The following is a 13,532-nucleotide window of genomic DNA, read 5'->3' on the forward strand; positions in this document are numbered from 1 at the left end:
CTCTGCCTGTGTGCTAGGCCTAAATATATGCCAATGGACTGTTGCAGTGGTGGCTGACGTGAAGCCTCATTCTCTGCTATGACATGCAGACTGATTCTCTGCTGACATGAAGCCAGATTGTCTGTTACGGGACCTCTCTCCTCTGCCTGGGTGCTGGGCCTAAATTTATGACAATGGACTGTTGCAGTGGTGGCTGACGTGAAGCCTGATTCTCTGCTATGACATGCAGACTGATTCTCTGCTGACATGAAGCCAGATCCTCTGTTACGGGACCTCTCTCCTCTGCCTGTGTGTGTGCTGGGCCTAAATATATGCCAATGGACTGTTGCAGTGGTGGCTGACGTGAAGCCTCATTCTCTGCTATGACATGCAGACTGATTCTCTGCTGACATGAAGCCAGATTCTCTGTTACGGGACCTCTCTCCTCTGCCTGTGTGTGTGCTGGGCCTAAATATATGCCAATAGACTGTTGCAGTGGTGGCTGACGTGAAGCCTCATTCTCTGCTATGACATGCAGACTGATTCTCTGCTGACATGAAGCCAGATTCTCTGTTACGGGACCTCTCTCCTCTGCCTGTGTGTGTGCTGGGCCTAAATATATGCCAATGGACTGTTGCAGTGGTGGCTGACGTGAAGCCTCATTCTCTGCTATGACATGCAGACTAATTCTCTGCTGACATGAAGACAGATTCTCTGTTACGGGACCTCCCTCCTCTGCCTGGGTGCTGGGCCTAAATATATGCCAATGGACTGTTGCAGTGGTGGCTGACGTGAAGCCTCATTCTCTGCTATGACATGCAGACTTATTCTCTGCTGACATGAAGACAGATTCTCTGTTACGGGACCTCTCTCCTCTGCCTGGGTGCCGGGGCCTAAATATCTGAGAATGGACTGTTCCAGTGGTGGGTGACGGGAAGCCAGATTCTCTGCTATGGAACCTCTCTCCAATTGATTTTGGTTAATTTTTATTTATTTAATTTTTATTTTTATTCATTTCCCTATCCACATTTGTTTGCAGGGGATTTACCTACATGTTGCTGCCTTTTGCAGCCCTCTAGCTCTTTCCTGGGCTGTTTTACAGCCTTTTTAGTGCCGAAAAGTTCGGGTCCCCATTGACTTCAATGGGGTTCGGGTTCGGGACGAAGTTCGGATCGGGTTCGGATCCCGAACCCGAACATTTCCGGGATGTTCGGCCGAACTTCTCGAACCCGAACATCCAGGTGTTCGCTCAACTCTACTCCATAGGCAAAAGAAAAATATATTGTTCGTTCAGCATTGCACTTATATGTAGAAAAGCCTTGGGTAGTGTAAAAGTTGAAAAAATTAAGGACCTACTTGCCGTTCAGCGGTGCAGTTATATGTGGTAAAGCCTTTTTTGCGGTGAAATTTTTTATGTGACACTGGCTTTTTTTCAGAAAATGTATGGGTGATTGTACACTTCCTTTTGCGGTATGGACCGACTTACTTAGTGGTGAAATTCTTTATGTGACACTGGCTTTTTTTCGGAAAATGTATGGGTAAATGTACACCTCCTTTTGAGGTATGGGCTGAATTACGTAGTGGTGAAATTTGTTATATAAAACTGGATTTTTGGGGAAAATTTATGGGTGACTACACATCCTTTTGCTGTATGGGCCGAATTACGCAGTGGTGAAATTTTTAATTTCAAAACAAACTCCGCTGCTCTGTATCTCTTGTGAAGTCAATGTCTCCAACTATGCCCCTGGTGCAATTTACACCAAATACATTATTTTCATGTAGAGATCCAAGAATTATGTTGGAGGCATGTAGTGTATGCAAGCCATGTGCGACCCCTTTCATAACTCTCACGCTGTTCTGCACCTGGTTTGCCTGGGCGAACGGTGTCACACAGGGGAGGAACTGCTCCGTGTCCTTCATAAAGAAATCGAATCCTGGCTTTCTCAGCGACAACTCAAAATCAGAACCATGGTGACCGACAATGGGAAGAACATGGTGTCGGCGCTGCATCAAGGAGGGCTGAGCCATGCGCCCTGCATGGCACACATGTTCCTTCTGGTTGTCAAGTGGTTCCTGAAGTCTTCCACCCATCTGCAAGACATCCTAAAAATGGCCAGGAAACTTTGCATACACTTCAGCCACTCGTATTCCGCAAAGCACACCCTCCTTGAGCAAATATTCTGTTCTGTTTTGGATCCACTCCTTTTTATTTGGCATTAGCAATACTGATGGATTACTGAGTGAAGGCGGATGCTCCACAGACAGGATCCGTTTTTTGTGGGTTATTATTCTGACGAAACAGAGGAAGGGCAAAATAATCAGTGATGTCAACACAAACATACTGCTGACTCCTCTCCACTCTGTCGGGGGGTTCTTCTTGTATAGGCATTTAATAGAACAGGTTCTGTAGACATCTATGTGGAATCAGCTGGCGACGGTGTAAAAGGAGTGCGCTTCTTCTTGGCGCTAACATCGACCTGTAAGGCTGTGTTCATACTTGAGTTATTTGGTCAGTTTTGGCCCCGTGACTGCCCAAATAAGTGAAGTGTGCAGTGATTCCAAGAGCGACGCCTGTCATCTGTATGTCATATGGACTCACAGTATTATTTCACTACCAAAGCAGACTTACTGCAAGGCACAGTGTTCTACACCACTATAAAGGCTCTCTGAAGCCAGGAAATAGACTTTTTTTAACGTAATTCACAGCAAATATATTCGGATCGAACTGAATTTTTCCCAAAAAATTCGGCAAACCGGCGAATCTAATTTTTAAAAAAATTTGCTCATCTCTAATTGCAATAATTTTTTAAAAAAATGCCTCCAAAGGTGTACCAGGTCTTTAAAGGGGTTTTTCATAATCGTACCTAATCAGTTATTGACAGGTTAGGTGATTAATGTCTGATCAGAGGGGTCCAACAGCTTGGGCCCCCATTAATCAGTGTAATGATACTACTCCATTCACTGTCTATGGGACTAATGGAGAACGACAAGCACTGTACTATCTTTTTCAGTCCTAGAGTAAAAAGAATGGTGGTCACCCATGCAGACTAAAACTCTATTCATATCGGGGTCTCAGCAATCTCTGTTGTTGTGATTGGTGTGAGCCCCGACACTTATCACCTAACCTGTGCATAGTTCATACATTTTGCTTAAGAGAAAACCCCTTTAACAAATTAGAGACAGAGGTAAAAAATAAACATATCTCAATATCAACTGTTGCGTGAATCAAGCCTCTATGATTGGGCCAAGGGACACAGACAGTGGGCACCCGACCTGTGGAAATCTGTTCTTTGATTTGATGAGTACAAATGTGATTTTTTTTTTGTTCTAACCATCGTGTCTTAGTTTGGCCTCATGCACACGACCGTTGCCGTTTTCCGTTTTTTTTCGAGGACCCATTGAATTTTAATGGGTCCGTGGAAAAATCGGAAAATGCACCGTTTTGCAGCCGCATCCGTGATCCGTGTTTCCTGGCCGTCAAAAAAATATGACTTGTCTTATTTTTTTGACGGACAACGGTTCACGGACCCATTCAAGTCAATGGGTCCGTGAAAAAACACGGATGCACACAAGATTGGCATCCGCGTCCGTGGCCGTAGGCTACTTTTACACAGACGGATCCGCAGATCCGTCTGCATAAAAGCTTTTTCAGAGCTGAGTTTTCACTGGCCACCAAAGAGCTTTTTCAGAGCTGAGTTTTCACTGGCCACCAATGAGTTAAATACAGGGGAGGGAGGGGGGGCCGGCCGCACTGGCCACCAATGAGTTAACTACAGGGGAGGGCCGACCGCACTGGCCACCAATGAGTTAACTACAGGGGAGGGCCGACTGCACTGGCCACCAATGAGATAACTACAGGGAAGGGAGGGGGGGCCGGCCGCACTGGCCACCAATGAGTTAACTACAGGGGAGGGAGGGGGGGGGCGGCTGCACTGGCCACCAATGAGTTAACTACAGGGGAGGGAGGGGGCCGGCCGCACTGGCCACCAATTAGTTAACTACAGGGGAGGGAGGGGGGGCCGGCCGAGCTGGCCACCAATGAGTTAACTACAGGGGAGAGAGGGGGGCTGGCCGCACTGGCCACAAATGAGTTAACTACAGGGGAGGGAGGGGGGGGCCGGCCGCACTGGCCACCAATGAGTTAACTACAGGGGAGGGAGGGGGGGCCGGCCGCACTGGCCACCAATGAGTTAACTACAGGGGAGGGAGAAGGGGGCCGGCTGCACTGGCCACCAATGAGTAAACTACAGGGGAGGGAGGGGGGGCCGGCCGCACTGGCCACCAATGAGTTAACTACAGGAGAGGGAGGGGGGGCCGTCCGCACTGGCCACCAATGTGTTAAATACAGGGGGGGAGGGGGTTCTGCCCCCTGCTGCCTGGCAGCACCTGCCAGGCAGCAGGGGGCAGTCATGTACACAGTTCTGGGGTTAACTCATTGGCCGCCCCCCCCTCCCTCCCCTGTAGTACTGTAGATTCATTGGTGGCCAGTGGGCCCCCCCTCCCTCCCCCTCCTAATTAAACTGGCCACCAATGAATCTACAGTACTACAGGGGAGGGAGGGGGGCCCGGCCGCACTGGCCACAATGAGTTAACTACAGGGGAGGGAGGGGGGGCCGGCCGCACTGGCCACCAATGAGTTAACTACAGGGGAGGGGGGCCGGCCGCACTGGCCACCAATGTGTTAACTACAGAGGGGAGAGGGGGGTCTGCCCCCTGCTGCCTGGCAGCACCTGCCAGGCAGCAGTGGGCAGTCATGTACACAGTTCTTAGTATATTCTAACTTGAAGCGTCCCCATCACCATGGGAAAGCCTCTGTGTTAGAAAATACTGTCGGATCTGAGTTTCACGATCTAACTCATATCCGACAGTATATTCTAACATAGAGGCGTTCCCATGGTGATGGGGACACTTTAAGTTAAAATATAGAAACAATAAACAGATTTTCAGACTCCAGCACTCACTTTTTTTTGAAGTTTCAAGTTCTCCGGCTTTATTTGTCAAAAGTGCACAGATAATACAAGGTTCAATTCTCATAGGTGTAGGCCACCTATGAGAATTGAACCTTGTATTATCTGTGCACTTTTGACAAATAAAGCCGGAGAACTTGAAACTTCAAAAAAAAGTGAGTGCTGGAGTCTGAAAATCTGTTTATTGTTTCTGTATACCTGCAAAGGAGTTTTTGGAAAAAACTAAGACACCGGGCACGCGGATATAAATACCATTTAAAGAAAAAAAAAAGTGAGCCGGTATCTCTACTTACATGTTTAACCCCTAAAAGTTAAAATATACCATCGGATTGGAGAAAACTCCGATCCGATGGTATAAAAGGGACTCCTGACTTTACGTTAAAAGTCAATGGGGGACGGATCCGTTTGCAATTGCACCATATTGTGTCAACGTCAAACGGTTCCATCCCCATTGACTTGCATTGTAATTCAGGATGGATCCGTTTGGCTCCGCACGGCCAGGCGGACACCAAAACGACAGTTTTTTCATGTCTATGGATCCTCCAAAAATCAAGGAAGACCCACGGACGAAAAAACGGTCACGGATCAGGGACTTACGGACCCCATTTTTGCGGACCTTAAAAAAAAAACGTGTGCATGAGGCCTTAGAGGTATAGAAGATCAACAGATGATGTCTGGATGTGTAGTTCCCACCATGAGCATAGGGGAGGGTTAGTGATGATGTGGGATTGCTTTGATGGTGACACTGTTGGCAATTTATACAGAACTATAGGTGCATTTAACCAGCATGACTATGCTTAGAAGGATCATACTTTGTTTTTCAAGGACAATGACCAAAGACATACAGTACAGACCAAAAGTTTGGACACACCTCATTCTCATTCAAAGAGTTTTCTTTATTTTCATGACTCTGAAAATTGTAGATTCACACTGAAGGCATCAAAACTATGAATTAACACATGTGGAATTATATACATAACAAAAAAGTGTGAACTTCAAGAGGTAGTCACCTGAAATGGTCTTCCAACAGTCTTGAAGGAGTTCCCAGAGATGCTTAGCACTTGTTGGCCCTTTTGCCTTCACTCTGCGGTCCAGCTCACCCCAAACCATCTCGATTGGGTTCAGGTCCGGTGACTGTGGAGGCCAGGTCATCTGGCGCAGCACCCCATCACTCTCCTTCACTATCAAATAGCCCTTACACAGCCTGGAGGTGTGTTTGGGGTCATTGTCCTGTTGAAAAATAAATGATGGTCCAACTAAACGCAAACCGAATGGAATAGCATGCCGCTGCAAGATGCTGTGGTAGCCATGCTGGTTCAGTATGCCTTCAATTTTGAATAAATCCCCAACAGTGTCACCAGCAAAGCACCTCCACACCATCACACCTCCTCCTCCATGCTTCACGGTGGGAACCAGGCATGTAGAGTCCATCCGTTCACCTTTTCTGCGTCGCACAAAGACACGGTGGTTGGAATCAAAGATCTCAAATTTGGACTCATCAGACCAAAGCACAGATTTCCACTGGTCTAATGTCCATTCCTTGTGTTCTTTAGACCAAACAAGTCTCTTCTGCTTGTTGCCTGTCCTTAGCAGTGGTTTCCTAGCAGATATTCTAACATGAAGGCTTGATTCACACAGTCTCCTCTTAACAGTTGTTCTAGAGATGTGTCTGCTGCTAGAACTCTGTGTGGCATTGACCTGGTCTCTAATCTGAGCTGCTGTTAACTTGTGATTTCTGAGGCTGGTGACTCAGATGAACGTATCCGCCGCAGCAGAGGTGACTCTTGGTCTTCCTTTCCTGGGGCGGTCCGCATGTGAGCCAGTTTCTTTGTAGCGCTTGATGGTTTTTGTGACTGCACTTGGGGACACTTTCAAAGTTTTCCGAATTTTTCGGACTGACTGACCTTCATTTCTTAAAGTAATGATGGCCACTCGTTTTTCTTTACTTAGCTGCTTTTTTCTTGCCATAATACAAATTCTAACAGTCTATTTAGTAGGACTATCAGCTGTGTATCCACCTGACTTCTCCGCAACGCAACTGATGGTCCCAACCCCATTTATAAGGCAAGAAATCCCTCTTATTAAAACTGACAGGGCAAACCTGTGAAGTGAAAACCATTTCAGGTGACTACCTCTTGAAGCTCATCAAGAGAATGCCAAGAGTCTGCAAAGCAGTAATCAAAGCAAAAGGTGGCTACTTTGAAGAACTTAGAATATGACATATTTTAAGTTATTTCACACTTTTTTGTTATGTATATAATTCCACATGTGTTAATTCATAGTTTTGATGCCTTCAGTGTGAATCTACAATTTTCATAGTCATGAAAATAAAGAAAACTCTTTGAATGAGAAGGTGTGTCCAAACTTTTGGTCTGTACTGTACCTCTGGACTGTGTAGGAGCTCCTTTAGAGAAATAGAGATTGATATAGTGTTGTGTGAGATGACTTTTACGGTCTCCTGACCAAAGCATTCTACACATGAAAAGTCCTTCAATACTGCTGTAAAATCCTCCCTGGTGGCTACCTCATAAACTTGGTAAGAGAATGCCAAGTGTTTGCCAAGCTGTTACCAAGTCAAAGGATGGCTACTTCAGAATCAGAAATATGAGATTGTCTCATCTTCTTTTGGTCAGGATTGTATAGTTCTATTCAAATTATTTCTCAATTCCGAATTGCAAATCATGTGGAAAAAAAAGAAAATCACTTCTATGAGTCGGTGTGTCTAAACTGTTGACTGGTTCTGTAGAGGCATGAACACCTTTGAAAGTCTCCTGTGATATCAAGACATTAGCAGCAGATCCCTTACGTCCTGTTAGTTGTAAAGTGTGGCCTCCATGGATCAGACTTGTTTTTCAAGCACAAACCACAGATGATCCGTCAACCTGAGATCTGGGGAATTTAGACACTAAGTCAATACCTTGAACTATTTGTAATGTTACACAAATTATTCCTGAGCAATTTGTTTGCAATGTGGCAATGTAATTATACTCAGGTCTTAGCATACATGTGAATACTACTTTGAGACACACCCCAGAAATAAACATTGTGCAGACCAAGTATATCCGATGTATGGCAACAGTTTTCCCTAATGGAAGGATAATTGTTTTGCAGTATAATCACATTATCCTGCCATTAGGGAATACCCTTGCCATACATCGGATATACTTGGTCTGCACATTGTTTAGTTCTGTGGGGCTTCTCAAAGTAGTATTCACATGAATGCTAAGACCTAAGGCTTCCCAGCAGAGCATGTCTTCTTCCCATAGTTCATCCTGGTTGCATTTGTACAGAAAACCGCAGCACTCTCCAGCCTTGAATTTCCAAAGGTTTATTCACCATCACCAGCAAAAGTGCGACATTTCGACCTGTGTGGTCTTTTTCAAGCAACTAACAATGTGAACAAAGTCAAGTACATATACCTTCCTAGATAGGTCACATGATTCAATTAAGTATGGTAATCCACAATTACATATTCAAAAGGTGTGTACCACACCCCTCTGTGCCATCCAACCATCCGGATTTATAAAACTCCTTTTTCCAAATGTGATTTATGATACAGAAAACATAAACAATTAGTTACTGCGGTGTTCGATGGGAACCTGGGGTACATTTCGCTGAGTAGACCGTCCATTTAGCATAAGTCTGGCGGTCAATTATATACTCCGCTCTGCGTTCCTCTATGTCCAATGCGCATGCGCGCTACCATCTACGGGATATGGTGTTTACTTGCGCCTGCGGTGAGCACACTCTGCACACTCTGCGGGAACCATGAAGACCGGACGCTCTCGTGATGCGGGGTTCTTTGGCGTCCGGTCTCCATGGTTCCCGTAGACTGTTCTCCACGCAGGCGCAAGTAAACACTGTATCCCTAGATGGTAGCGCGCATGCGCATTGGACATAGAGGAATGCCGAGCAGAGTATATGATTTGTTATATGGTAGCACTTCCATGGGATTGGGCCAGATGGGCTGGCCTTCGTTCTTTGTGCAAATCTACAAGTATAAACCTTCAGTGCCTATGACCCTGTTACTAATTCACCTACCTTCTCTTTCCTTGGACCACGTGAGGTACTTTAGGTATTGCCCATGGCATGAGCTTCTCTAACACAGTTGGCTAGCCTGCACAATTTGCCCCTTATCAAAGTCACTCACTTCCTTACGCATTCTCATTTTTCCTGCTTCCAGCTCATCAAGTTCAAGAACTGACTGCTCACTTGGTGTCTAATATATCCCACCACTTGACAGGTGCCATTTTCCCAGGATAACCAATGTAATTTTCCACACCTGTCGGTGGTTTTACTATTTTGTCTCTAGAGCTCCTAGGCAATCCAAACCAATGTATTGTCGTTGTAACAGACTACAAACCATATTTCGTCAGATCATGCAGCGTACTACTTAATAATCTACCAGTCATACATCATGAAGAAAAAGAGGACAGAAGCAACAGAATATAAAAGCAAGATCAGGCTATGCAAGGTTTGTCACAGAATAGTTTGAATTCAGAGCTTTTACATAAAAAAAGGCAATCAGACGGCAGCTTTCATCTTCCAAATCGCCTCTCCTCTGATCAATCTCTACCACTTTCTTGAAATAATTTTTTTGCGTTTCAGGGGCATTTGGTAAAATCTGTACATATTTGATTTTCACATTATTTGGACTGGATTTACCTCAGAGTTGTATTTCTCAATCACTGAAGTAATTTAGGTCTGTCATAGCCAAGTAATTGGATGTTTGTAGAAATATAGCTGCTTTGTGTGCCATTATTTATGTACGTGATTTGCTTGTTTTCTCCATTTGGAGTGGTTTGGAGTTGGTTGTGTAAATCAAAATAATTAATCCCTGCTCAGACAGGTTGAGGCTTCAAGTGGTTTAGATATGCAATTTCAAGATTTCAGATAAAAATGGAAAATAATTTTGTTTACGAGGCAGAGAGTGCACCGTGCTAAAAGAACAGTATGGATACTGAGGATCATTTACATTTGGCCACTGCCTTTTAAGGAGGCGACGTACATATCTGCTATGTGTTCACTTTCCTTGGCAGCTGGCTCTTTTCTTAAAAACTCCTTAAAAGGAATGTGACAATATAGACACAGGATAGGTCATCAATATCAGATTGGTGGGAGGAGGGGCACACCCAGCACTCCCACAATCAGCTGTTTGAAGAGAAGGCAGCGCTTGTACGAGCTCATGCCTTTCCGCTATGTTTACCAGCGTGCAGTGTAATTACAAGTATGGCGTCCCCATTCAATCCTATAGGATGGATCCATCAGTTCAAGTGAATACAACAGAGCCATCCAATAGAAGTGAATGGGGACACCATACTTGTAATCAGTGGCGTGCCTAGGGGGGGTCCACCCCGGGTGTCAGGCTGTCAGCTATATAGGGGGGTGCTGCCTGAGCTGTGATTCTCTTAGGAGAAAGGACTTTTGATGACATCCTGAACATGTGACCAGTAACATATTGATATTACTGGTCACATGGTTATGAGGTAATCAAAGGTCCTTTCTCTCTACCGGGAGTGTTGCTGCAGGAGAAGATTGCCATAATTGTGGATCTTCTTTGTGAAGATTACATCAGGAAAAGGTGACAGGGGTTATTATGCTAATATACTGTAAGCTACTGTATAGTGTGGGGTGCTCTATACTGTCAGGTGCTATACTGCTCTACTGTATACAGGGAGTGCAGAATTATTAGGCAAATGAGTATTTTGACCACATCATCCTCTTTATGCATGTTGTCTTACTCCAAGCTGTATAGGCTCGAAAGCCTACTACCAATTAAGCATATTAGGTGATGTGCATCTCTGTAATGAGAAGGGGTGTGGTCTAATGACATCAACACCCTATATCAGGTGTGCATAATTATTAGGCAACTTCCTTTCCTTTGGCAAAATGGGTCAAAAGAAGGACTTGACAGGCTCAGAAAAGGCAAAAATAGTGAGATATCTTGCAGAGGGATGCAGCACTCTTAAAATTGCAAAGCTTCTGAAGCGTGATCATCGAACAATCAAGCGTTTCATTCAAAATAGTCAACAGGGTCGCAAGAAGCGTGTGGAAAAACCAAGGCGCAAAATAACTGCCCATTAACTGAGAAAAGTCAGCATCACTGGAGTGCCCAAAAGCATAAGGGGTGCAATACTCAGAGACATGGCCAAGGTAAGAAAGGCTGAAAGACGACCACCACTGAACAAGACACACAAGCTGAAACGTCACGACTGGGCCAAGAAATATCTCAAGGTTTTATGGACTGATGAAATGAGAGTGAGTCTTGATGGGCCAGATGGATGGGCCCGTGGCTGGATTGGTAAAGGGCAGAGAGCTCCAGTCCGACTCAGACGCCAGCAAGGTGGAGGTGGAGTACTGGTTTGGGCTGGTATCATCAAAGATGAGCTTGTGGGGCCTTTTCGGGTTGAGGATGGAGTCAAGCTCAACAACCAGTCCTACTGCCAGTTTCTGGAAGACACCTTCTTCAAGCAGTGGTACAGGAAGAAGTCTGCATCCTTCAAGAAAAACATGATTTTCATGCAGCACAATGCTCCATCACACGCGTTCAAGTACACCACAGCGTGGCTGGCAAGAAAGGGTATAAAAGAAGAAAAACTAATGACATGGCCTCCTTGTTCACCTGATCTGAACCCCATTGAGAACCTGTGGTCCATCATCAAATGTAAGATTTACAAGGAGGGAAAACAGTACACCTCTCTGAACAGTGTCTGGGAGGCTCTGGTTGCTGCTGCACGCAATGTTGATGGTGAACAGATCAAAACACTGACAGAATCCATGGATGGCAGGCTTTTGAGTGTCCTTGCAAAGAAAGGTGGCTATATTGGTCACTGATTTGTTTTTGTTTTGTTTTTGAATGTCAGAAATGTATATTTGTGAATGTTGAGATGTTATATTGGTTTCACTGGTAAAAATAAATAATTGAAATGGGTATATATTAGTTTTTTGTTAAGTTGCCTAATAATTATGCACAGTAATAGTCACCTGCACACACAGATATCCCCCTAAAATAGCTAAAACTAAAAACAAACTAAAAACTACTTCCAAAAATATTCAGCTTTGATATTAATGAGTTTTTTGGGTTCATTGAGAACATGGTTGAACATGGTTGTTGTTCAATAATAAAATTAATCCTCAAAAATACAACTTGCCTAATAATTCTGCACTCCCTGTAGTGTGGGGTGCTGTATAGTGTGGGGTGCTGTACTTCTCTACTGTATACTGTGGGGTGCTATACTGCTCTACTGTATACTGTGGGGTGCTATACTGCTCTACTGTATGCTGTAGGGTGCTGTATACTGTATACTGTGGGGTGATGTATACTGTCCGGTGCTATACTGCTCTACTGTTTAGGGTCGTTGTCTTGTTGAAAGATCCAGCCCCGGCGCAGCTTCAGCTTTGTCACTGATTCCTGGACATTGGTCTCCAGAATCTGCTGATACTGAGTGGAATCCACCTCAAGCGGCACTGTTTGTGCTGTGGACGGAGAAAAGGCTTCCTCTGCATCACTCTCGCTTACAGCATCTCCTTGTGTAAAGTGCACCGAATGGTTGAACGATGCACAGTGACTCCATCTGCAGCAGTCGCTTCTGTATATCTGAGATTTTTCTTGGTCTGCCACTTCGAGCCTTAACTTGAACTGAGTCTGTGGTCTTCCATTTCCTCAATATGTTCCTAACTGTGGAAACAGACAGCTGAAATCTCTGAGGCAGCTTTCTGTATCCTTCCCCTAAACCATGATGGTGGACAATCTTTGTCTTCAGGTCATTTGAGAGTTGTTTTGAGACCCCCATGTTGCTACTCCAGAGAAAATTAAAAGAGGAGGGAAACTTACAATTGACCCCCTTAAATACTCTTTCTCATAATTGGGTTCACCTGTGTATGTAGGTCAGGGGTCACTGAGCTTACAAAGCCAATTTGAGTTCCAATAATTAGTTCTAAAGGTTTTGGAATCAATAAAATGACAACAGTGCCCAAATTTATGCACCTGCCTAATTTTGTTTAAACATTTATAGCACACTTTCTGTAAATCCAATAAACTTCATTTCACTTCTCAAATATCACTGTGTGTGTCTCCTATATGATATATTTAGCTGACATTTTTTATCAAAACAACCAACGATTTATACAGGAAAATCATGACGATTAACAAGGTTGCCCAAACTTTCGCATCCCACTGTATCACATACATAATTTTTTTTTATTTCTTTATGGTAGATGTGTTGCGGCCAAAAATGGTTATTAAATAATGATCTCACATAAGGGCAGTAAAGTCCATGATATGGTTCAGAAGACAGAGTCCATACCTAAAATGGGGTATAAAACATGTATAAAACTTTTTTTTTAACTGCAAAATTTTTGTTGTAAAAAGGATAAGCACAGAAAAGTATTTCTGGGTAGTATGCTTTAAACGTTGCATTAACATTGATAACCTGGAAATGGGGTAAAAAGGGGTTAAACAGGATAAAACACACAAGTGAAGTGCAAAACTTTCTGGATTCAGGTGGAGTCCTGGATGGAGTCCTTGCAAATAGAACACAGAGAGGGGCTCAAAGCAAAAACAATAAGAGAAGTCCTCTCAAACAA

The 13,532-nt window shown here is 44.3% G+C and overlaps 1 protein-coding gene across 2 annotated transcripts in view; it reads left to right on the forward strand.

Moving 5' to 3' along the window:
• Positions 1 to 13,532, forward strand: part of ADGRA1 (adhesion G protein-coupled receptor A1) — a 961,549-nt gene that overhangs the window by 661,767 nt on the left and 286,250 nt on the right. The gene's annotated exons all lie outside the window — the stretch shown is intronic.

Source organism: Bufo gargarizans, chromosome 6 (genome assembly GCF_014858855.1).
Source record: "Bufo gargarizans isolate SCDJY-AF-19 chromosome 6, ASM1485885v1, whole genome shotgun sequence".
Lineage (NCBI taxonomy): Eukaryota > Metazoa > Chordata > Amphibia > Anura > Bufonidae > Bufo > Bufo gargarizans.